At 40.2% G+C, this 23,464-nt stretch overlaps 1 protein-coding gene across 4 annotated transcripts in view; it reads right to left on the reverse strand.

Moving 5' to 3' along the window:
• Positions 1–23,464, reverse strand: part of chrm3a (cholinergic receptor, muscarinic 3a) — a 95,254-nt gene that overhangs the window by 43,914 nt on the left and 27,876 nt on the right. For 2 of the 4 annotated variants that reach the window (XM_084376212.1, XM_084376210.1), the window contains exon 2: positions 14,537–14,651. The gene's annotated coding sequence lies outside the window, so the exon portion shown is untranslated. Of the gene's footprint in view, positions 1–10,996; positions 11,087–14,536; positions 14,652–23,464 lie in introns of those variants that run through there. The other 2 variants (XM_084376211.1, XM_084376213.1) reach the window with 2 other exon arrangements.

The raw sequence follows: 23,464 nt of genomic DNA on the forward strand, positions 1-23,464 counted from the left end.
GATCACTGACCAGTGGAGGGCAGGTAATAGGCTGAGGGGGGAAGTGTTAGTCCAAAAATGTCACGACTGATTGAAGGTGAATCCACAAAATACAGGGGTAAAAACATATTTGCTTGATATTAATACATCTGTGAGCAGTGGGAGAGAAGCTACACCAAGACTACATTACATTACATATTTACAGAGAAAAATTCAAACATTATTTCCATTGATGAGATGATTGAGGAGATACGAGGCAGACAGGGATAAAAGCCAGACCGGGGAGTAGATAATGGGAGTACATTAACTTCGTTGGGCCCAACTTGATGTAAGGAGAGGGGAGGGTAATGCAATCATTGGCTTTCTGTAAAGTCCAATGCTCTGAGGGTCTGATTTAAACAGCCAGCTTAGGGGTTTTAAAACAGCTGGACAAAACGAATGTAATCTTAAACATGCAAGTTAATTGCTGTTCGCCATAAAGACAGATGATTCATCAACATGGATGTAGATAAAATGACACGGTGGGCAGTGGACTAATATAGCAAATACCAAAATCAATCAGCGAGTATCAAGCATGTTGCAAATTTCTGGGTAAATCGAGTGGCTGAGAGAGACTGCAGGCTTAAATCATGAAAGCTAAATAATGATTAATGGCAAATTACTTAAAACATTAAGCTGTAAAAGGTCGTACATGAGGAAAATCTCTATGGGTGATTATGTTAATGAGAGCACATTTCCTCCCGCGGCTGCTTCAAATATGAAGCCTACACAGGTGGATTGATATTCCTCCTCGGAGCCAGACAAAGCTCAGAGGGCTGCAGGGTTAGTGCGAGGCCAGTTGTAGTCAATGCATGTGTGCATAAGTGTGTGCGTTGACATGCGTTTATCCCGTCTGTCTGTGTTGCGGTGTGTCTGAATTTTTTATCAGGGTCTGATCCAAGTGCCTCCAGATGCTGCTGCCATTTGCTCCCCTGCCAATCAAAGGCCACAGCAGAATGCCAGTCCCTCAGAGCCCTGGTTTACAGGCGGCTTACCTGTATGTCAGTATTACTCGGATTCACACTGTGCTCTACCCCTGGAGCAGCAAAGTCACACAAAGGTAAGATTTTCCCTTTTTATCAGTTGTGAGCGAATGGAAGGAAATATCTTAGGTTTGGTGAATTGTGTTTAGAAATAATTATGTTTAATCACGTTAGTATGAACAAATGCCAGGTTTAAAAACCCTTAAATTGGTTTAATCCTTAACATTTTAGTTCAGTGATTACAGGCTCAAAATAACACTTTAATGAATTACTGTGAGCTGAAGGCGCATTATGAGCAGCTATTATGTTCAGCCATGATGAAAACTTTATGTCCCCTTTAAAAATTTGTGTATCTGCAGCTACCGATGCAAATTCAGTGCTGCAGGGATGATATTTTTGTAGGCCAACCCAGGTACCCTTGCCAGAAAGCTATATGGGATTCTTCTATTGGATGTTGGATTAACGCACCAAAGTAAGCTCTGTGGCAAACAGGAGTTTATGATACTTACACCTTTTGTTCAGCAAGATAATTTCCACAAATGGACACACATTGTAAGCTCTTTGAAGTGTAAAATGGAAAAAAACAGAAGAAAAAATCAAGCATCAGGCAGTAAAGAACTACACTAAGGCTGCATGACTTCAACGTTACCAACACTAAGCAACCTAGTACTCTAAACAATACAAACTTTGCTATAAATTGATAAAGTTGGTTGAGTTACAATAATTTGCAGTCCACTTGTAAAGGCGGAATAAGGACTATATGAATTTCTGTGTTTGGCGTGATGGCGTCTAATGTCCCAGACAACCTTTGTCGCCCCGTTTTTAATCTAGCCGTTCAAAAAACCCATTGCCTTCGAGATGAGGGAACCAGGAGTGAAAAATGCTAAATTATGTCCCAATTTTAAGAATCATTCCTGCAACACTGGGACCAAATGTTCTTCTCTTACAGATTCAACATTGCCTGACATCAAGTTTTTGTAAACTCCATGCATGCATCACTTCTTGTGAATCCAACATAGGAATGGCGGACCCCACCACTGGCCATGCAAACTACTACAGTATATAGAGAGGTATCTAATTAATGTAAATAGGTCAGTCTGTTTTAAGGTTTACACCTTTAAACAGACTCCAAAATAAAATAAAACACGAAAACCATAAAATGAAGCCTTACAAAACTTTTCTAGAATATGTTCTCTACATGTGCATTAAGAACAAGACACAGCATTATCAATTTATCATCGCAAAGGGCAACTGAGCCTCTGCAGAGGTAATGGCGTTTTCTTTTTGAAAGGAATGGCATGCTATTAATTTAAGTGTCTGCAGGTTAGGCACCTCTAACACGGCAGGTTAATGGAAAACACATCAAAAGAACAAGGCAGCAACTACTGGAGCCAGTGTTGTCTGTATACTTTTCACAGTGATGATTTACCTTATCTGTCATCAAAAGGTGAAATAAAGAAAAAATACAACAACAACAAGGGAGGAGAGTGACACAGTCTTTGACATTTACACACATCCCGTGGATTCTCTGAGGATGTCTCAGAAAAGGCCACTTGATCGCAGCACTTGAGACATAAAGACAAAACACTGCTATTTTTCATTACCAATTATATCTTGTCTGCAGACCTGCACCTTGACAGAAGGCCTTTAGCAACTTCCATCCATCTTGATGAGCTATTTTTTGTTGCTCTGTTATATTTCAAAGCATTGACTCGAAAAGCAGCAATAAATAAAAAAAAGAGATATTCAGGGAATGTTAAGTGCAACAAACAGCCTTAATGTACGTCATGGAGAAACGCATCCGTCCCAATTGCATTGCTGATTCTGGCACAGATTAGCATAGCCTGTAAAGAATTGCTGACATCACTAAAACAGGCTATACTAATTAAAGCCAGAATCATCAATTCAGATCCTCGGACACCTTGAACCCTAAAAATGGAAGAGAGGTTTGGTTCCAAGCGGAGCTAAAGTTGGAAACGAATCAAACGTTAGCTTCAGAGGGTGAGTGGATGAATGGAGGCGGAAAGAAACATGAGATGCTTGTAAAGACTAACAACACTTCAAATTATAGGTTAAATATGGCTAAATATGCACATTACATACCATACAAGCAATCTTATTTCAATCCTTTTAAGGGGAAAAAGAGAATTAAGCCAGTTTTCACTCAAGCCGGATGCTGGACTTCCATTTTGTAAATCCTTGTTCAACACATGGTTCAATTAAGTTCAGGCTAGCACAGGTCGGCAGGACAGACGTCGACTTGTTCTATCTTGATCACACAGAAGCCATATCTGTGAATTACACCTCACACGATACATCACACCAGGACCAGCTTTCTCAATGACATCCTGCCTAAAGGATGGCCTGCTGGAAGAGGAACGAGGGGAACATAAGAAATAAAAGGAGAGGAGTTGAGAGAGTTACCACGGAGAGAGCGGGGAAGGCGCAGGATGACAGAAAACAAATGAACAGAGAACTGCGTTTTCAGATAAAGGAAACATACATTGTGTTTCAGACCTCAGCTCAGCAAAAATACTGCAGAGTTCCCCACACATGGGAATACAACAATGACTGGGAAAGATGAGGCTAAAGCTCCGATAATGAAGATGCCGTACTGGCTTTGACTCTCAGACTTATACGTCAAACAGATGACGTTCCCTGTGTTTGTTTTGGTTTGCTCTTTAAAACGTTAGCGAATAAAACTCCTGAGAGAGCGTCTGTTTGTCAGAATTGTCCGACGAAAAATTAGCACTCAGGATGCTCCGCTCAGAAGTCTCAATCCTTTACTGTCTATCTGCGACTCAGCAAAGGTAGAAGATGTAATAATTTCTCATCATAATGATGCAGGCCTGAGATAGTGCTCTGAGGATACAGTTTACAGATTCATCACCGTGCCATTATGACGCATGCCTAGATCAGTATCTTGGAAAAGGAAAGATTCCTAAGGGGTTGTATAAACATAATAACTAAAGTGGGATGACGTAAGGTCCAAAGTCGAAAGACAGAAAGTGTGTTTGCTGTTATTTAAGGTTGTGTCTCAAAGTTTACTGCTGGTTTGTTCAGTAAATTGAGACACTTAATACACTTAAATTAATATATACTATGGCCTGAAAGACACTTACTGCCCTTTTGAGGCTCTTCTTATCTGGTCTTTAGCCACTGAACTGATGAAGTGCAGATTATAATGGAGGTACAAACTTAAATACGTCAAATAATAGTCACGGTCTCTATTTCATTTGTGTATCTGTGGCATACACAGTTTGGTTTTGCACCTGTATACTGTATACTGCCTCAGGATAATATTGTGACATCTCTGTTAACAAGGCTAAGATTCTACTGCCACACAAGCAGCTTTATGAGACTGTTCTTAGGCACTGTATTCGAGCTAAAGGCTAGTGTTAGCATGCTAATATGCTCGAAATGGCAATGCGAACATGCCCGAAATGGCAATGCTAACATGCTGATATTAAGCAAGCAATGTGTCCTCAGTAGGAAACAATACAACTGGCATTCAGTCTCAGGGCTAAATATCTCTGTAGTAGTCACAGGTATTTATTGGCTGCAGCTCCAAGAGACGGAAGTAAAAGCTACATAAAAATAACTGCTGTTAACATTTAAATAGCCCAACTAGGAACAAGAGTTGTAAATTAGCAATAGCCATAAACTCTGCACCGTCCTTATTAAATTAAATTAAAATAAACAGAAAATGAATAAATAAAACCACTAGCACTAGCCTCCATGCTGCTGTATACTATTACCTGTTTTATTGCTTGTTCATGATGTCGAACTCACCAGGAAAATAACAAAAAAGTAATTAAATAAAAAAGTAAACTTGTCTTATTGCTATGGGAAATCAATCATCTATTTGTAGAGGTGTTACCCAAGTCAAAAAAAAAAGAAAAACACCTATAGTTTGGTGTAAAAATGGTGTTACTGTAAAGTGTTAGCACGCTAACATTTGTTAATTAGCACTAAACACACAGTACACTGAGATCATGTGCACATTATTAGTTGGCAGTCATTCTGCCACAAACCAAAGTAAAATAATAATAATGAAAATTGACCTGATAGTTTCACTAGACCAAAACAAGTGCCATACAGTAGGTTACCATGAGTCACTCAGCCTGTCCTCATCAGAAAATTGACCATAAAGGTCGACTGTGAAAGCAGCTTATTACAAACTATATTGACATTTCTTATAAGGGCGTGACCTCTATCGGCTGTCGTAATTACAGCAGAATAGGAGGAAGTCAGGCGAAGTTGTACAAAGAGCGTCCGTCAGAAAGCCCACACCCAGAACACAACTGTTCTGTCCGGAGTAAAACCAAAAGTAAAGAGTGAGTTCTCTTAACTAAAGGTAGTGAAGTTATGTTACGTACATAACACAAACCATGTTTTCCTTGACCTAACCAAGAAGTTTTCGTGCCTAAACCTCATCGACTGGTTCGACAGCTAGCATAAGACTGTCATTTTCATTCATTTGTTTAGGCATGAGGATGTGTTGGAGTCATCCTGAGTGGGAAATAATTGTCTGAACCAAATGAGACTTTGATGAATTGATGCAAAAAACAAAAAATGTTCATCATGGTGCGGAAAGAGAAAAAGTCAGAGGATGGTCAAAGTCATCAGGATTCATCCTCTGGAGAGACAAATGTCTGAACCAACAGTCTGAATCAAAGTGGTGGACCAACCGACCAACTGGTCATCCCGAGAGCTTTGCTGCTAGTGTGGCTAAAATTCAGTTTCTTGTGTTCCCAACTTTTGTTTCCCTCACAGTTTTATTGATCAGCAGTATTGTCATAGCCCAGAGGAAACTTACACAGCTATCACACTAATGTTACGTCCGAGCCACACACTTTATAACACACTTACACACACACACACACACACACACACACACACACACACACTGAGCAACAGAAGCAGGAAGAAGAGTGAATAGACTAGAGACCAGGCTAAAGAAATTTTCTAAATTGAGTTAGAAATTAATTCAAGCGTAAAAAAAATCATTGACTTAAAGAGAAACATTTGTTTCCCTCCTTCAAATTTAAAGCTGCTTCGCTGCAGTCAATAACTTTTAGTGCTGAACAACACTTTTAGTGTGATGAAGCCATTCGGTGCTAATAAAATTTAATTAAGTGTTCTGGGCTTGCCTTTAAAGGCTGCTTTAAAACATTTTCTGCATGTGTTTATCTGAGCGCCATGGCCAGAAAAAAGCTAAATAATAGGTAGTTTTATTTCATGTTGTGTGAATATACCTTTGAAAAACAACATTTCTTACTTCAAGCCCTGATAGCAGACAGCAGGCAACGTGTAGCAGGTAACCATTAGGATTCCTGGAGTGTCTGGTGAGAAGCGATAGTGCAAAGGATGTATTAAATACTGCATGTACAGTACAGAGGTTATAGACTACGGCACTTTTCCACCAGCGCATTCCACGACTACAGAATAACATGTCCACCGGTTGACTGAGGAGCTGCATGAGTCGAGAGCCACCACATAAAAATATATTTATGCCACGGGAGAAAAGTTGGAGCGATACATCTGGACACTGTCTCCAGCAGGTATGGGACTGTGTGTTCTGGCAGCTGAAGTATCAGGGATAATAAAACATTTGGGGGAATTTTGTGGAGTGATGGAAGTGAGGGGGAACATCTAAAAGCTCTCCGGCTCATGTGTAGATGTTCTTTACAACAGGTTTTTGTACAACCAGATTGGCAAAGTGCATAATTTTCCCTGTTGTGTTTAATAAGGGTATAATATCATGACATGGGCATAATGATTGGACATAAAAGGTGGGCTGTTAGGACAGCTGTGCCTCTCTCCCATGTATTAAAATGTTCCCATACACAAATTGAGCTAATTAACCTGCAGGTGGAAGCTGGAAACGTGTGCAACAGCCCAGTCAAAAAATGTGGGCAATTATCTTTTCTGCAAACCACTGATGCGTTCACATGCGTACGTCATTTTTACGTTCACGTTACATGTTCATGACCTGACTTTAATATCGGGAGGTGGTGAGGATAGAGACATACCACTGAATATTTTTTCATGAGGGACCACAGCATTTAAAAATTGTAAGTTGGGCACCAGTGGACATTTTTTTTAGAAGACCTTAAGAAGAAACTTCTAGCTGTTTGTGGTGACAAAAACAGGTATTTTAAGCCAAAACTTGATCTTTTCCTAACCCCACTCAAGTGTTTTAGTGTCTAAACCTAACCAGATCATAAGAAATTACCGAAATGTAAAGTTAAAACATATAAAACACATTGCCAACATTTATTCTGGTGATAAATACTGTTAATGTATTCTGCAAAGAATAAAAACGGGGTCTCCCAAATCATTAGAGCTTAGGAAAAAGCTTAGAAAGGTTTTATGAAGCAGTAAATGAAAAAAGATCATATTCAGGAGATAAAGCAGAAGGAGGTAAAGGGTACTGAGGACGCAGAGTTTATATACTTAAGCTCACAATTCCAAAGATAAAGCTGTGGCGATAAAGTTGGTTTGTTTCCTTGACTAATGCAGTCATAGGCTGTACGCGAGATAAAAATATCAAAGTTAGAGATACGGGAAAGGTTATGAAATGCGTCCCGAGGTGGCGTGGCTTTGTAAAGGAAAACACTTTCAAACTGCCTGTATCAAGACCACAGGCTGCACAGGTACGAGGGTAAGAGTATAGAGGTGATAATGAAATTTAAAAGAAACACCCGAGAGGCATAATAAGTTCCCCCGACATTATAGGACACCAAAGGTATTGAAGATTAGCGGTGAGCATTAGGTGAGCTTTTGGCAGCAGGAAAACTCGATCACAGAAAAGACAGATTGCTGTGGAGCTGACATATTGACAGAGAGAGGCAGCGATTTGAACCAGAGCTGCCTTTGGACAAAGGAGTCAGAGGATGAGAGCTGGTAAAGTGCAGGAAGGGGACTTGGCTGCAGGGTTGTGCAATATGGCGGAAACCAAATTAGACTCATTACGTGCTACATAATATGTGGCATCATCCTCTCAAACCTCAGAGGGAGGAAAGACGAGAGAATACCAGAGAATAGAAACAGTTATAACTAAATATTAACCAGTCAAAAGGTATTTGCTATTATAAATTGTCTAACAGTGCAAACGACGTGATCCACTGCTTATGTTTTGTACCAAGATATAACAAAAGTGACGCAACATATATCTCCTTTACTTTCTTTTATAACAACACCGCTCTCTCCTGACTTGTGTTACCATTATAAAATCACAACGTATTACAAATGTTTACCATATAGTGGAGCTATAGGAGACTTTAGAGGGAATGACACAGCATTCAGTCTTGACATGACAGCATCTCTAGGCTCAGACTCCAGCACTAAAAGAAACAGTGTCACAGCTGTGGGTCTGCAGCGCTGCAGCTGTGCTTTCCTCTCCTGAACATCCATGACTTCTTCGTTCTGTCCCCAGAGGCTTTACCTCATGCTCACAGAGCCGTTCCTTCTCAGCACCCCTGTCTGTGTGTAGTTCACACAACTGTCCCCTAAAGCAACTCATACATATGACTAATGCATAAACAGCTCTACACCGCGAGGAAACAACTGGAAAAGAGAGGCAGTACGTTAACAACAACCCTGCCAACATCTGTGAACAAGAGGGAGATATTCTCAGCCATATAACCCAAAGGTGTGAGAGTAAAATTACATTTTTATTATTCTTAAATTCATAGCTCACAGTAGTGAGTGTGTGAGGAGCCTCCTACAGTCTGCAGAGTGAAGGCAAGAAGACAAGCCAGTGAGACAGGGGGCAAATGTCAATAAAGAGGAAAGTCTTGCAGCGAGTTCAGGGAAATTTGGGAGTGCATTTGTCTTCTTCTTGGGACCCGTGTCATCTTTTTTCATCTGCAAACTGTGCAAAGCGGAGGACTTGCTGAGCGAGCACAGGAACGACTGACAGGCAGGGTCGTTTGATCACCTCTGCCTCTCGGTTCGGTTGCCAGGTACAGTACCACTACACACGCATCCCAAAAGAAACTGAGAAACTCCCGTTTGATTTGTATCACCATTAAATCAGCTGATTAACAGGATAAACTGTAGCGCAGCGGGAGAAAGGGTTATAAAAAGGGAGACTCTCTAAAACAGGGAGGGTTGGCAGGCATGTAACGATGTGTTTTGGGTTGATTCAGAACACTTTGTACTGCGTCCCAAAAAGATGTAAAAAAATAACATAAGTAAAGTGAATTTACACTACATAAAACAACTGTTCAGACTTTTTTCTGTCCCATCTGCGTGATCACAGATCTAATTCGTATCTATTGGGACCAATCTGCAGATACAGAAAGACTTACTTGGTATAACAAGCTCCTGAAATATAATTACCTCGACCAAGGAGGTTATGTTTTCGAAGGAGTACACAAAAACTACAGAACTGATTTCAACGAAGCTTGGATGGAGGATGATCTCAGCCCAGAATAGACTCAATTAACTTTTGATGTGGATCTGAATAAAGGAAAGGATTCACTTTTCGTTGAAATTGCCTGTTTTTCTACATTTCTGGTTATTTCTCAGGGAATGGAGCATGGATCTTGATGAAAAATCAGGCCTGTTAGGTGGCTGGTATGGTATTAGGGAGTACAATTTGATGCAGAGCCAAATAATTTAATTTAATTTAAGTATGTTTTATTTGATGTTTGATTAGGCTTGATTGAATTAAAGAGAACTGCTGGGCCTTGGCGAGGGTATGAGCTCTACTGAGTGTCATTCTGGTTACTGTTGTAATGATCCCAGCTGGAAATCTAAGTGATGTCCAGCCTGCTACATGAAGTGTGCTATTTACACTTTATTCTTCACAAGAATGAAACGTCTGAAGTCAATCAGCACGATCATTAAATGGCCCATGCAAGTTTTGTTTTTTGTTTTTTTAAATGACCAACAGCTGTATGAGGGCCGATCCAAATCACATCCTTTATTCACTGTAATTCATTGTAATCCTTTGTGCTGCAGCTACAACAGCTGTCAGAAAAGTCCCATTGTGCTTCATTAAAACACTGGGACTGCTGCAAAAAAACACAGTTTGATTTGAGTTGCAGAAAAAAAAAAAATGCACGACAGCCAACAGCCTTCATGGAAGACATACAGTGTATACACACTGACAGCAGAGAGAACAGAGCTTTTAAAAAAGAGTCACATTGCATCTTTTTCAGCGACATTTGGCACAAGCAGCATCCTTCTCAAGTGCTGCAACTGTTTTTGAACCTCAGCGCTGAGGACAGCGGCTGTCCAAATGCTGTCCCAACGGGTCCAAACAGACGCTCTGTATTTACAAATATTACGCAGAGCAATACAGAAACATTGGGCACTGTACAAAATATCTGATAGATAATTCTTATTCAAGTGCACAGTGAACAAGTGATGCGTATATGGGGAAGTGAAGTAATTTAGTATTCTGCTGCTTTAAGTAAATCTAAAAATATAAGACAACAGTCGAACCGACAGATATTTAATATTAATGGCCAAGTAACATGATTCTTGCATTACTAGAAAACACCCAGCATTGACAAGGGCTTCCACGCTGTCTTGAAATCAGACATAAATATTAATGAAGAGTGAGATTTCCATTTGGCAAAGTTGAAGAGTGTTTAAAGAGACTGAAAACAAACACCGCAGTGTTTAAAATTCACAAGTCTTGCTATAGTTTTATCAAAACACTGTGGGGACAATAAAGAAGTCAGCAAAGTAAGCTTAACTTTAAGCTTGTGTATGTGTGTGTGTGCGTGTGTGCGTGCATGCGTGCGTGCGTGCGTGCGTGTATGTGTGTGTGTGTGTGTGTGTGCATCCATGTGTGTATTCATGGACCTGATCAGAGATTTCCTAACTTAGTCAAGGATTATTCTGTAATTGCCAGTATGAGCCCCTGAGAACTGCAGCTGAATACCAAATAGTTTAATAATTTTTGAAGTATTATATCGCACGAGCCGACTCCCTAATGAAGTCCCACTGGACCGGTTTGCTTCACTAAAACTCACCTTTTGTTCTCACAAACACTCCATCGGTTCGATTTTGACGGACATGGCTGAGATATTGAGCCAGAAACAACAGACAGTTCACGACAGAGACTGCAAAGCAAAAAAAAAAAATAAGTGTATTCACTCGCTTTCTCTCATACAGTGCTTGTAAAGTGCAGGACAAATTGATGTTATTATCAAGACAAGTTATTCATACTGTAATTATTGCATCAGATAAGAGAGATTTCTGGCCTGAATTATGCATTTTGCATCCGTCTAGGACTTAACAGTATCTTCTATGAAGCTGGTAGTTTTAATGATGAAAAATTTCCACATAATTACTAATCATTTCTACCAGAAACTAGACGTCACTCAGTAACAAATTAGACTGAATATAATGTCCGAAAGTTTCTCACTATATCAGCATATATATTCATGTGTTGAAAAAGATTCCTCCAGTGCTTCGGAGAAACACATTTAAACCTTAAAGCATTTCAGGCCTTAAATCAATGATTTCAATCTGCCACTAAACATCCTGAGTGTTCAATAAAATCTAACAATGTAACCAACAGCAGAAATAGATAAGATAGAACAAGCGAAGGACAAACACATTACTTCAGACAGGTAATCATATTCTAAGAAATGAGGTGACAGAAATGGTTTATCTGTTCCTTCCTACGCTCACGCACCCAAATGTGCTCGTCCATAGCTCTTGTATAACCACGTCTGTGCCTCCTGTTACTGTGAACCCGAAATTAAATGCATGCTGACTGAATTCTATCCAATGCTCGAGTGCTTTTTACCATTTCTGCTGTTCTACTCGCACTCACAGATACGCTGGGTGACAAACTGCAAACCGACTGAACTCTGTATGGGGTAACAGCATGTATACTGCACATATGCGCCATTTCTCCCGTGACAAATGAGCCTTGCCTTTCGCCAGTTAATTAAAATGATTATTTTTTTTATGTTTGCTTGATTTTAGTGTTAATTTGTGTAGGTTTCACTTACAGAGATTGCATTGATCATAGCCCGAGGTTCTCTGCTTTGCTATCAATCAAATCTTCAGTGCAAAACCTGATTTCCATAACGAGGCACTCTCGCCAAAGGCTACTTCATCTAATACTAACATTTCAGGGGACTTGAAGGTAATATTTTATCACAGAACAAGCTAAGCAGCATGTAGATACTATCACAAAAAACCTGTCTAAAAATCTATGTCTGCTACGCTCAGGGGATGAATTTTATTACTTTCAAACAAGGCTTTAGCCCACAGACTGATATTAAACACATAACCTAGGCTCTGAAAATATTAGAAATTCTGCTAGATTTAGATTTTTATCTCTTATGTTTCAACTCAAGGTGAAATTAGCTTTTATAACCGGGGACCATTAAAGGTTTCATATTGTGCTCAATTTCAGGTTCATGCTTTTATTTTGGTAGTCTACGACAAAATGTTTACATGCTTTAGTGTTCAAAAAACACATTATTTTTCTCACAGTGTCCATTGCTGCAGCACCTCTATTCACCCTCTGCCTGAACGCTCCGTTTCAGTGCCTGTCGCTTTAAGGCCCCCTCTTTAAGCCGAGTCTTCTCTGATTGGTCAGCTCTCACAGGCCTAAGCATCGTGTTTTTGCAGCCACAGTTGTGCTGGGGGCGTGGCTGAGGGTGGTGACTGTATAGTTGTGACATCACAATCCTACTGAAGTCCTAACGGCTCATTTGAAAGCTAGTTTCTGAATACAGGCTTTACGCATTTCTCAGTGGATGGAGCGTTTGGGTACTTGAACAGTATTTACACTTAGACCTACTTCATTATATAAAACACTGACATATCACTTTCTAGAACCTGGGACCTTTAAAAAGTGAATCACAGACTAGTCACAAGTGATAATTTAGGTCTTAAAATCAAAAGCAGCCTCTCCAATTCTGGATCTTAATACACGGTAGTACTGCCTGTCCCCCTCTTGTATTGCCAGTACCTGTCCTTTAATGTCATTTCTTGGGCTCTTATTTCAAGATGTGCACATGCAGCACAGATTATCCCACATTCTCTATTTCACTGGGCCCCTGATCACACTGCACATTATTAAACGTTACATTTATTATTATTATTATTAGTAGTAGTAGTTGTAGTAGTAGTTGTAGCGGTCGTGTTAGTGGTGTTTTGTGGTTGTTGTTTTCAAGCTAATATCATTATGTTTGTTTATTTTTTCGGCCTCGTGTGTGCTGATGTTTCCACAGGTAATAACTTACAGATGGTTTGCACCCACCACTGAGGATTGCTGCCGTATATGGGCTTTTGTTTATGCTAATAAACTGCCTGGAATGTGCATCCAAATTAACTTCAAACGTGACTGAACATTATTTAGCGGTCTGCACTGGTTGCGTGATTGAGACTGAGTGAAATGTATTTGTCAGATTTTGATTAATACATTTAAAGAAAAGTCTGGTGTTATTCTTTTTTTTTTTTAACCATCAATACATTGATCTCACCGTCAAATTTTGCCTGAGCCACATCGTTGCACCGGCTGACATGATCTTAAGCGTAAACCCACCAGAAGTGACCATGTTTAACGGGAGGGTGGACATCCTGATTGGATCTTACTTAGAACCTGACGACATCATGCTGTATTGATGACCTCAAACTAAGGATTGAGACCATAAACTCTTAAACTGTTTATTGAGATAATAAATCAAGTGAGAAGTAGAGTCATTTACATAAGCTTACATACATTTGGACTTATTTTAGAAACCAGTGGAGTCACTCCTGCTGCCAGAAATGTTATATGTATGTATATATATATACCTAACTAATTCAGGAGATGACTGAGCCTTTATAAACAACAAAATTATATATTTCTCAGTTTTTTTATTTTTTATAAGTCTTCAGTAGAAAGGAATGGGTTGAGTGCCACAGACAGGGAAGGACATTGAACATTGTTGGTTTTGGTCTTAATGGGATTCGTTGACAATAACAAAAACATAGAATATGTTTTACATCATTCTGTAAAAGAGAAAACATTTGTCATGACATCATGTTTGTAATTAAAGCACAGCTATGTGATCACTCCCTCAGTTAAACGTGTCAGTATGAAACACAAACTGTCTTTAATGCCTCATTATTACCCATCACCACATCCTTTACACACACATGCACAAACGTGTGCACGGGTGCAAAGGTTTATTGATCTTATTGAAGGCTATTTCAGATAAAATACCAATATACTTTGGTCATTAGGAAAACGACATACCTTAAATTAAGAAATAAAGATTTTTTTTCTGCTTTAAAGGTTAGCGGCACTTAGTTCAAAGGGGAAAATAGCAATTATTAAGCATGGATGAATCAATCAACACTTCAGAGGTCATTCAGGAAAATCCACATTGAACTTTTTTGTTCAATGGCCGAGAAAAAGACATTTAATAACGTGCTTACTTTAATAAGACTTCATTTAAAGTGTCTAACATCGTGTTAGCAAATGGCTCGGAGCTGCTCATCCTGCCAAACGTTGACAGGGGGTGTGGAGATCATTTGTGAACACAAGGAATCCTGTTACTCACCAAACGTTTTGGGGAGGTGAAGTGTCTGGAGGTCACCTTTCAGCAGCGTGCCTTTTGGTGTCCATGCTGTCTACTGCGGGTGCGCGATTATCCTCCTCAGGCCGGATCATGGCGTCTGGGAGGCAGACAAGGGAGCAAGGGGGCAGAGGGTGAAGGAGAGGACAGGAGGGAATAAGTTAAAGATGATTTGTCCAAATTAGGAAGTGAAACACCTATAGCGCTCTGATTTTTTTTTTTTTTTTGCATTTGAAATGAGGGACAAGCTTTAACTGCTGGGAAAGACTATAACACTATGTCACTAAAGTTTGAGCATTCATGACTTCTCTTTCCATCCAGAAAATATACATTACACCTCTCACATTAGAGCCAAAGGTCTTCAATTTGAAACTAATTTGTATATCTTTCATGTGTGTCATTGCCAAATAGCTCATATTGCTCTCTGCAAAATCTTTCCCTATGCTTTATTTATCCAATATGTTTTAATCAAGGATCTACTTGAGTAGTGTAGCTACCATTCCCCGCTGGATAATATCTGTCAAAGGGAAGAATGGCATGTCTTCATGTCTAGGGAAGTGTTCATGCCTTATATAGTCTTGGTCTAGTAGAGTTGCCTGCTGCACATAGCTGGATCTAGCCAGGGGCTAAGGAAGCAGACCTTATGAGAGCTCATTAAAACAGTCTTCAAGTCTTAAGAGACAAATATGAATGTACTACAAAAAAAAATTGAGCTTGCCATTAAAAATAATCAAAAGTAATGGAGCAGTTCCCAGACTGGAAAAGGATTTATTAAAAACGGAAGTCAGAGCTGGCTCGGATGGGTAAATGAAAAAAGGGTGACAGAGTGGAGGACAGTCGATGCAGCGGCGCGATACTCGTATTCACACACCTCCATTATTGTGAAACAAATGAGCACACTTCTGCCTTTTTGCATCACATTTACAAATTATACCTCAAAGGTCAATCGAGGAAACATTTCTCTTCTGGGCGACATTTCTGGGTGAGAACGATTCTCTTCCTCTTTGAGGTTTTTTTTTTAATAACACTGACATTTACATTGGCCGCATGAGGTCCAAACTGGAAACACCAATTTAAATAAAAATCCACAACTGTTTTCTAACAAGATGTTGTGCTTCATCCTAACGCTGACAACCTCACTCGGCCTTTCTGCTCCACATTTTGGCTGAGTCTGCAGGGGCGTTCTCAAGCGAGCCATAAAGAGGACTGAATTAGACAATTAACATTTTCAAGTTGCCACTTTAAATCCATAACAGGACTTGATCTGACTCTCAATTTGCACGAAAATACCCTATGAATAAGGGGGGGCTTTTCTCTCAATAATATGAAATGGTAATTATCCAGATAGAGTGTGAATGTGAATGTACAATGGCTCATTACCAATCTGAAACAGAAATGTGTCAGCCAGCACATGTGAAGGCCACTCCTTTAAAGTAATAGATAAAAGGTCAAGTCATTATATAAGCTTTAGTTCTCACAGAGAATTATACTGAGGAGGAAACTCTTGAAGGGCTCATTGTCAAAATGCAACTGTGAGGAATGTGAAAAGAAACTCGCGTTGAATAATCCATCCATACATCAGACGACTGGAGGGCAACTGAGCAAATCACAAAACAAAGCAACACTTCTCTGCATTGAGCATTAAATCTGCTGTATTTGTGTCTCCTACAACAGGATGTATGTTCGAATGCGTAAGAATGTTGTGTTTTCAATTTTTTTACACCAGATACTGTATGTGTTTACCTATTAAATTTGCATGTAAAGTCAATTTTAGCTCTTGTATAACAGGTATTACACTACATCCAATCAAAAGCAGTAGAGGAACTCACTGTAGCATCACATTGGGGTAAAATTTAGAAATAAGACAGTTTCAGATGCTGTAAACAATATTTCAAACTTCAGTGCTGAATACTTTAATGTAGCTGTCAGTGTTTCTTTGATATATGCACACATAGAATAAATGGGAAATATCTGATTATGCTAACCTAGCTAGTCATATTAGGTTATAAAGTGGAACCTTTCCAACTTTTTCCCATCGAGCGTTTCCAAGTGTCAGTGTTGGCGCAAAGAAAACAGGATCACTTTCTGTTTTCCTCAGAGCCTAGCAACTACCATCACGAGGCACACGGCATTCGTTCCCAAATGAGGAAACGATCATCACTACTGTGGAAATAAGAGAGAAGAAGTAAGCGTTTAACTGAAGAGGTAAGGTGATATCGTTATAATTTCATATGGAGTAATAACAGTTTGAGTACTGCTTCATGCAAACAAGTAACTTCAGCAGGGGTTGGCATTGGGGTTGAAGGGGGAGAAGAAGAAAAATGAGGAGAACCAGTGTAAGTTTATTTAATGGCTTAGTCTTAATGGAGTCATGAAAGCAGGTTGTGCTGTAAATCAAACCTTCATTCTGATTGCTTCATTTAGCTTATTTTACATTAATGCATAAAACTGATCCCATTGTCCTGAAAGTTTCTTGTTGGCAGCTCACAGCAGGCGTTCCCCCCAAAAACTGCTATACTGACATATAGTTCTATACTTATAACATTTTATATGAAACATTAAATGCGTTAAAATTTCCCTACCAGTGCAAAATGAACAAATTATTTAAAAAATGATTACATAAATGTGTGTTTTGTGACGTTGATGTTGTAGCCACATTTTTCAACTAGAAAATTCAACATTGAAATCCCGGTTGGTGCTGACTGGGAGGTCAGATGTGTTGACCATAATCCAATTCAACTCTTTTACTCTTCAGTCTAAATAGATAATAAATCAACGTTCCTTTTTTACGTGGCTCAGTTAGTTATGTAACAGTCACAACTGTCTGTTACTTGCTGTAAACATTTATGAGAACTTAACTCAACGTAACATCTACCGTGATAAACGTTTCAATATAGTGATGCATAAATCATCCACTTAGGAAGCACTTCCGCTGTAACTAGGCTAAGTAAACCTCTGCACACGTTATGCAACAGAAAAACTTGTTGGTGAGATGAACCACCTGCTGGCTTCAAGTGTATTAAAGGAGGCACATACTGCAGGAGTGTACAGCCGCCTCAGGCCAACACAGGGGATTGACCACTGCAGCACACAGCCACCGTGGTATACGACTATAACATGATGGGTTGGGTTGTGGAGATTAAACCCTGCAAATCTCATGACACTCTCACTCACAGCCCCACTCCTCTCTTCCTCCTAAATGGAGCCCCTTATCTCAACCAGCTATGGTCCAATATAAATCTCCCAGCGAAGCTCTTCAAATTTATTGGCCGAAAATACATTGATATCACCTTTCAGTGAGTGTTTATCCTTCCCTGTTAGCTCAGCAAGGCGAGAACAACTACACAGAGCCTAAAAAAAAAAAACTGCCCTTGATTAATGTCTTTTGGGATTTATGTTACACGAGTCAAATACCCAGAGTCGGGTTGATTTAGGAGCTGCGAGTTTCTGTTGAGGTATGATAAAAAAGGAGCTCAAACTTCACTGAATGCTTAGGCAAATACAAGACTGTTTACCAACGCTACTTCAGATATTAACTATCAAGCGGCATCTTAACCTTGCAGCAAATACTTCTACCCACTGTGGTGAATGCTACAAATGACTCAGTATGTAATCACCTGCATGTAAGGGCATTGCAAGAGGCTCGGTGCCTCACTGAGTGTCGTACAAATGGCTTTTCTTTTGATGAAGTGATAGTGTGGAGGAGTGTATATTGTCTCCAGCTGCAAAACTGCATACAGGAATGTGTAGGAGCATGTGCGTGAGAGACAGAGGGAGCTAAGAAGACAGAGAGACGTACAGAAAGAAGGACAGACGAGGACAGAAAGTGTGTGTTTCTTATGGTTGAAGCGCAATTGAGATTCAGCCAAGGTCATTCTCTTACTTATGACATACATGGAGCCAGACTGAGCCTCTCACTTGGACGCTCTCCATCTGCTCCCACTGATAAGAGCGGCTACTTCATGTGCAGCACACAGACACCACGGCTCTGCATTGTGTGGATATGGTGTGATTGAAACCACATCAAGATTTTCTTGGATCACAATAAAGGAGACAGTTTTCTCCCACACACAGCTAAAAAAATTAAATAAGTGCTTTAAGGTGTAGTTTGATGTCATGTTACACTAAATCTAAATGAATAAATGACAAATGCTTCTCTTAATATTCGCATGTGGATTTGTTAAAGGGATATTATGCAGGGTTCGTCTGTCTCTGTTTGAAAACGCACCATTAAAAGGTGCAGCAAGTAATCCAGAGAAAGACAATTGATTATTCAAGTATAACTTCAACGAAAAGTGAAAATGCGTTCTTTACCTATTCAGCCTGAAGCAGACTGAAAGGCAGGTGATTTTTAATGGTCAACAAAACATTTCTGGAGATTCACAGTCAAACAGCATACTCCTAAACAACTGAAGTAGATGAGGATTGTTTTAATAAACATAAAATGGCTCCATACAGCTCTTTCAATGTAATGTAAAAGTCTAAAATCATGACTTTATTCACACCCTTTTTAAAGCCGAAGTCTTCACCGTAGCTGCTAAGCTAAAAGTTTCATCAATTCATCTTTGCTTATACTGTGTTGGATTGATGTTAATGTGCATTTTCAGACTCATAAATAAATACTCAATAAATGGTATGGTACACCTTTAAATATGAAATGTTCCACTGAGGCAAAAATGGTCCATTTATAAGCTACAGTAAAGAAGAGGAAGCACATTGCAGTCACACCTACTGCTCAGTGCAGGATGATTTTGTTGAAGAACCTTTCCAGCCACAAAGGTGGACAGGGATATTCTGTTAATTGGTTTATGCATGTCAGCCGGGAAACTCAATTGCAGGATATCAAAGAGGACTGAAACAGCTTAACCCAAATAAGACCTTTACCCGACTGCCAAAAGTCCACATATTTTTCCTCAGTGTCTTCTGAAGCTCATGTAAAACGGGGGAGGTTAATAGGTGTTAGAGCACATTGTCGGCCAAGCAGGACAGCTCTGCTTTCTCCTGATCAACACTCAGTCACCACTCTGCGAGCTTTCTAAAAAATTTATGAGGGAAAAAGAAAATCTTTCCGGCATACGGGTGACGACGCATTTCAGTTTGGATTTTCCTGTAAGCCGTCTGTTTTCGTTGTGCCACAGGAATTCAAAGCTCGGGCTCGGTTAGGGACAGCAGGGGAGAAAAACATGGGTGATGATAAATACTGTATGGTTGAGACATTACTGTTTATGGCAGCGTGTTGGTGCCAGTCCTAAACAGTGTCTAAGTATGTGGCAATAAAGGAATGAAGAGTCATGTTTGCTGTGCTGGGAGGATGGTTTGTTTCTTGCAAATAGTTACACGCAATCCTGCAATTAAAATGAGCTAACAGTGCTTTGTATGCAGATGACAGTCAGCTGTCTGTATATGACTCAAATAAATTGTGTATATATGCATCCAGGCAATCAATTAACTGCTGAATCTTGACAGCAATCTGACTTCACACAAACTTTCACACTGTTAAATTTCTGAGCCATCTGCTAAAATGCTGCCATGTCCACACATACACGTCCTCCTCCCTGAGTGCTCTTCTAAAGGGTGACACACAAAACTCCAAATGGATATCCAAAATTCAGCCGAGCTTCTGCGACGCCGAGAGGTTCAAAGACTGATTGCCATAACTACAGCTGATGATCTCAACATGCGACACTTCCTTAAATGAGCCCATGGAGGTGGACCAATTGGCAGGAAATGAGGCCAAATTGACTGGGAAACAGATGGAAGAGAATCAGCCACTAGAAAGCCTATGATGGGAGGGAACAAGAGCGCAAAACTTCAAATAAAGGCCAAATAAAATGAACTATGGAACATTAATTTTAGAAGGTTATAACAGAATAAAGCAATTTCCTCCCTAAAATCAATTAACCTAAACCTGAGATCTATATTTATCACTTTGAGGGGCAAAAAGGACAACTCCGAGCAGTGGCATTCGGATCTGTCAGTTCCACATTTGAACTCATCCGAATCAAGAAGTTGAAAACATCTTAAGCAATCTGTAACACTGTTCTTTGCTGTGTATTCTTATCTAATCTTTCCAAGAAACAGGACACAAGAGAAAGACATAGAGGCCTTGAAAACTTGCCAAACAGCAAAGCAGTCTCACCCTTTCACATTTCTTGAAAGTCGTCCTTCTAATGAGTTCCACACATAGACAAAATGTGAACCGTCACAGCCAATTTAAAGACAAATTCAGGATTCATTTAGTCTTTGTATTCAGATAAATCAGCGCTGACGGCAGCACAGGTCTTATCGACCTCACAAATAAAGCTGCAGCTCTTCAAAGGCACAAACCATGATCCAAATATAAACACAAGGGTCACCTATCAACGAGATTCAAAAGGAACCAGCTACCTTCTTTAAATTTGGCAGATCTTTTTATACTTATATTAACTCTAGACTGCAACGAAAAGGATGTTTTTCTAAGCTCTAGGCCATCCTCATTAAGACAAAACCTTCATTTATTTTTAACAATGATTGAGGAGGCAAAAACAGTGAAGAGGGAGAGTGATAGAAACCAACAAACTTAGAAAAGAGAAGAGGGTACGGCCTTGAGTATACATGTTTTGGTGAGTAGTGCTGAATATAAACATAACTTTGTTGCCAAGAAAACGCCGCAGGGCACCTTGAATTTCCTCTGGACTTTGCATCTGGACCAGGTCTTTCAGCAAAGTCACATCTGATGGTTATGGCTTTGCAGCAATGACCCTGTGGTGCAAGAGATACAAACACTGAAACAATGGCTGGTGGCGTGCGCAATATCTGGCTCTTGAACTGCACTGGAATACCTGCCGGGTTGATACAACATCTACTGTGAATGACCACTCAGAGAAAATAAACCTTTTGTCATCAGAGCAAATGACTCATGGCCATATTAATGAATCTCCTCTGTTGAATCGGGGTGGGCAAACACAGGCACACACTTCCCTGCGTTTATCTAGCTGACTTCACTCAGCCGAGGTCAGTGGATTACTATCAGTCTTGTAGGGCCGGATATGAAAGCTTCATATAAATCTCTGTACTGCAGGAGCTGTACAGCAACAAGCACTACGATTCCACAGTAGAGAAGTAGAAATGTAGAGGATGTCAGGGTTTAATGTAGTTGCCCCATTTACTCTGTCCAAGTGAGAGGCATGGCTGTTATTATATACTCTTAGAGAAACAAGAGAGCTATAACAGAAATGATACGAAGAAGAAAATGAACCTTGGCGAAAAGATCTCAGGAATGTGCCACTTCAAGTAAGCCTCTGTGCTAAAGGACACTTCATCGCTGAATTTAGCCGCATCATCTACCCTGTGTCTGCCGCCATTAGCAGCCTATTGATCCTGATGAAGCAAACGCTGTCAGGTACTGACAGATCCAAGCCAAGCCACATAAAATTACAGTCAAATGAATTCATATAAAGTGCTTTAAATAAACAGGTTGTTCGCAAAAAGTGCAAAGTGCATGAGTCATCAGTGGAGGGACGAGACTTGAATGGGTTGAGGGTAGTTATGCGCCCAGAGTGTGAATTAAAAATCCGAGCGCGGTCTCCACATCATTAACCCTTCGCAGCTAAACTGACCTTACATGTTCATTTGATCTGATCGTGTTGTGGGGAGTGTGGGAGTGGAACGGGGGTGAGGGGTGCGGGGGCGCCCCTTTGATGCTGTAATGCAAAATTTCTTTTATCTCTCGTGGAGCGTTTGAGACCGGGCCGCCTGTCCAAAAACTCAATTAGAGCCACTCTGAATGTGAGCCGACAGCACAAGAGAGGAGGCGTGAGGTGTGAACGGCACAGGGGGGGGAAATAAATGCAACCATTAGGACGAATGGGACCACAAACTGAGTAACACAAACAAAAAGAGGAGGTTTTTAAGACAAAATCTGCTCTCTTTAACCGCAGGGGGACGGAAAAATCAACGGCAATTGCACCAGCTCTGCGCCTGGTAGCAAGATGACCAAGAACAACCAAATTCCTGTTTATGAGTCGCTCTGCCTGTTCCGATTTCCAGCTGGTGAACAAATAAGCTTTTCATTGAAGTTCATGTTAATGGTTAGTATTGTGTTTCATGGATAATTGAAGGCAGCTTGCTTGACAAATGATGTGTATCCTCGCTGCACGGAGCAAAATTCCTCAGCTCATTTAGCAAGCCATCATCCAGGGCATCATCAGCCCAAACACCACCAAGTAGCATAAAAGCATTCAGAATCCCAAAAGCTCAAAGCTCTTAGCGTGCTCACTCAGCCGAAACCTGTGTGGGTTGTTTTTCCTGCCCCCGTGAAGTATATTGTACCTTCGAGACAAGGTGTAAAGAAAAGGCGGGGATGGGAAAAAGTAGGAGGCTGGAAGGGATGACAGGAAGAAGAGGAGGAATATGTGTCTGACAGACCCCCTCAATATCCTTTCGTGACTGTGAAAAGAGGCATCGCAGCTCAGGTGAGGAGGGAGGAAAAAGGAGAGGAGGGGAAGTGGAGGGGGAAAGAAGCATGGCTTTTTACATCAGGCCTTTCATCTCTCTCCTGCCATCGGTCATCAGAAATGGGAGACTGCCGACCCCCAAACACTTCGTTCCATTTCCATTCAGCTCAGGACCGGCTGAGACTCGAAGGAATGAGAAAATAAAGAAGGTTATATTACAATGTCCCGAAAGGACCGAAAGCATTATTCATGAATTTAACTGCATTGTCCCAGCTCCAGCACCAACAAAAGAATATTCGAGGTTTCCAAATAAAAATGCTCCTCCATCAGGCGAAAGCTACTTCTAACTTTCATCTTGCAAGACTACTAATAATCATGAAATACTTCCCGTGGATGCTGGAGTCAGAAAAGAAGCAAAAAAGAAATCTAGGCAAAAGGTCAAACAAGAACGGGAACAAACTTATTATAAAATCTAGCT

This window comes from Pagrus pagrus, assembly GCF_965226575.1.
Source record: "Pagrus pagrus genome assembly, chromosome: 15".
Taxonomy (NCBI): Eukaryota; Metazoa; Chordata; class Actinopteri; order Spariformes; family Sparidae; genus Pagrus; species Pagrus pagrus.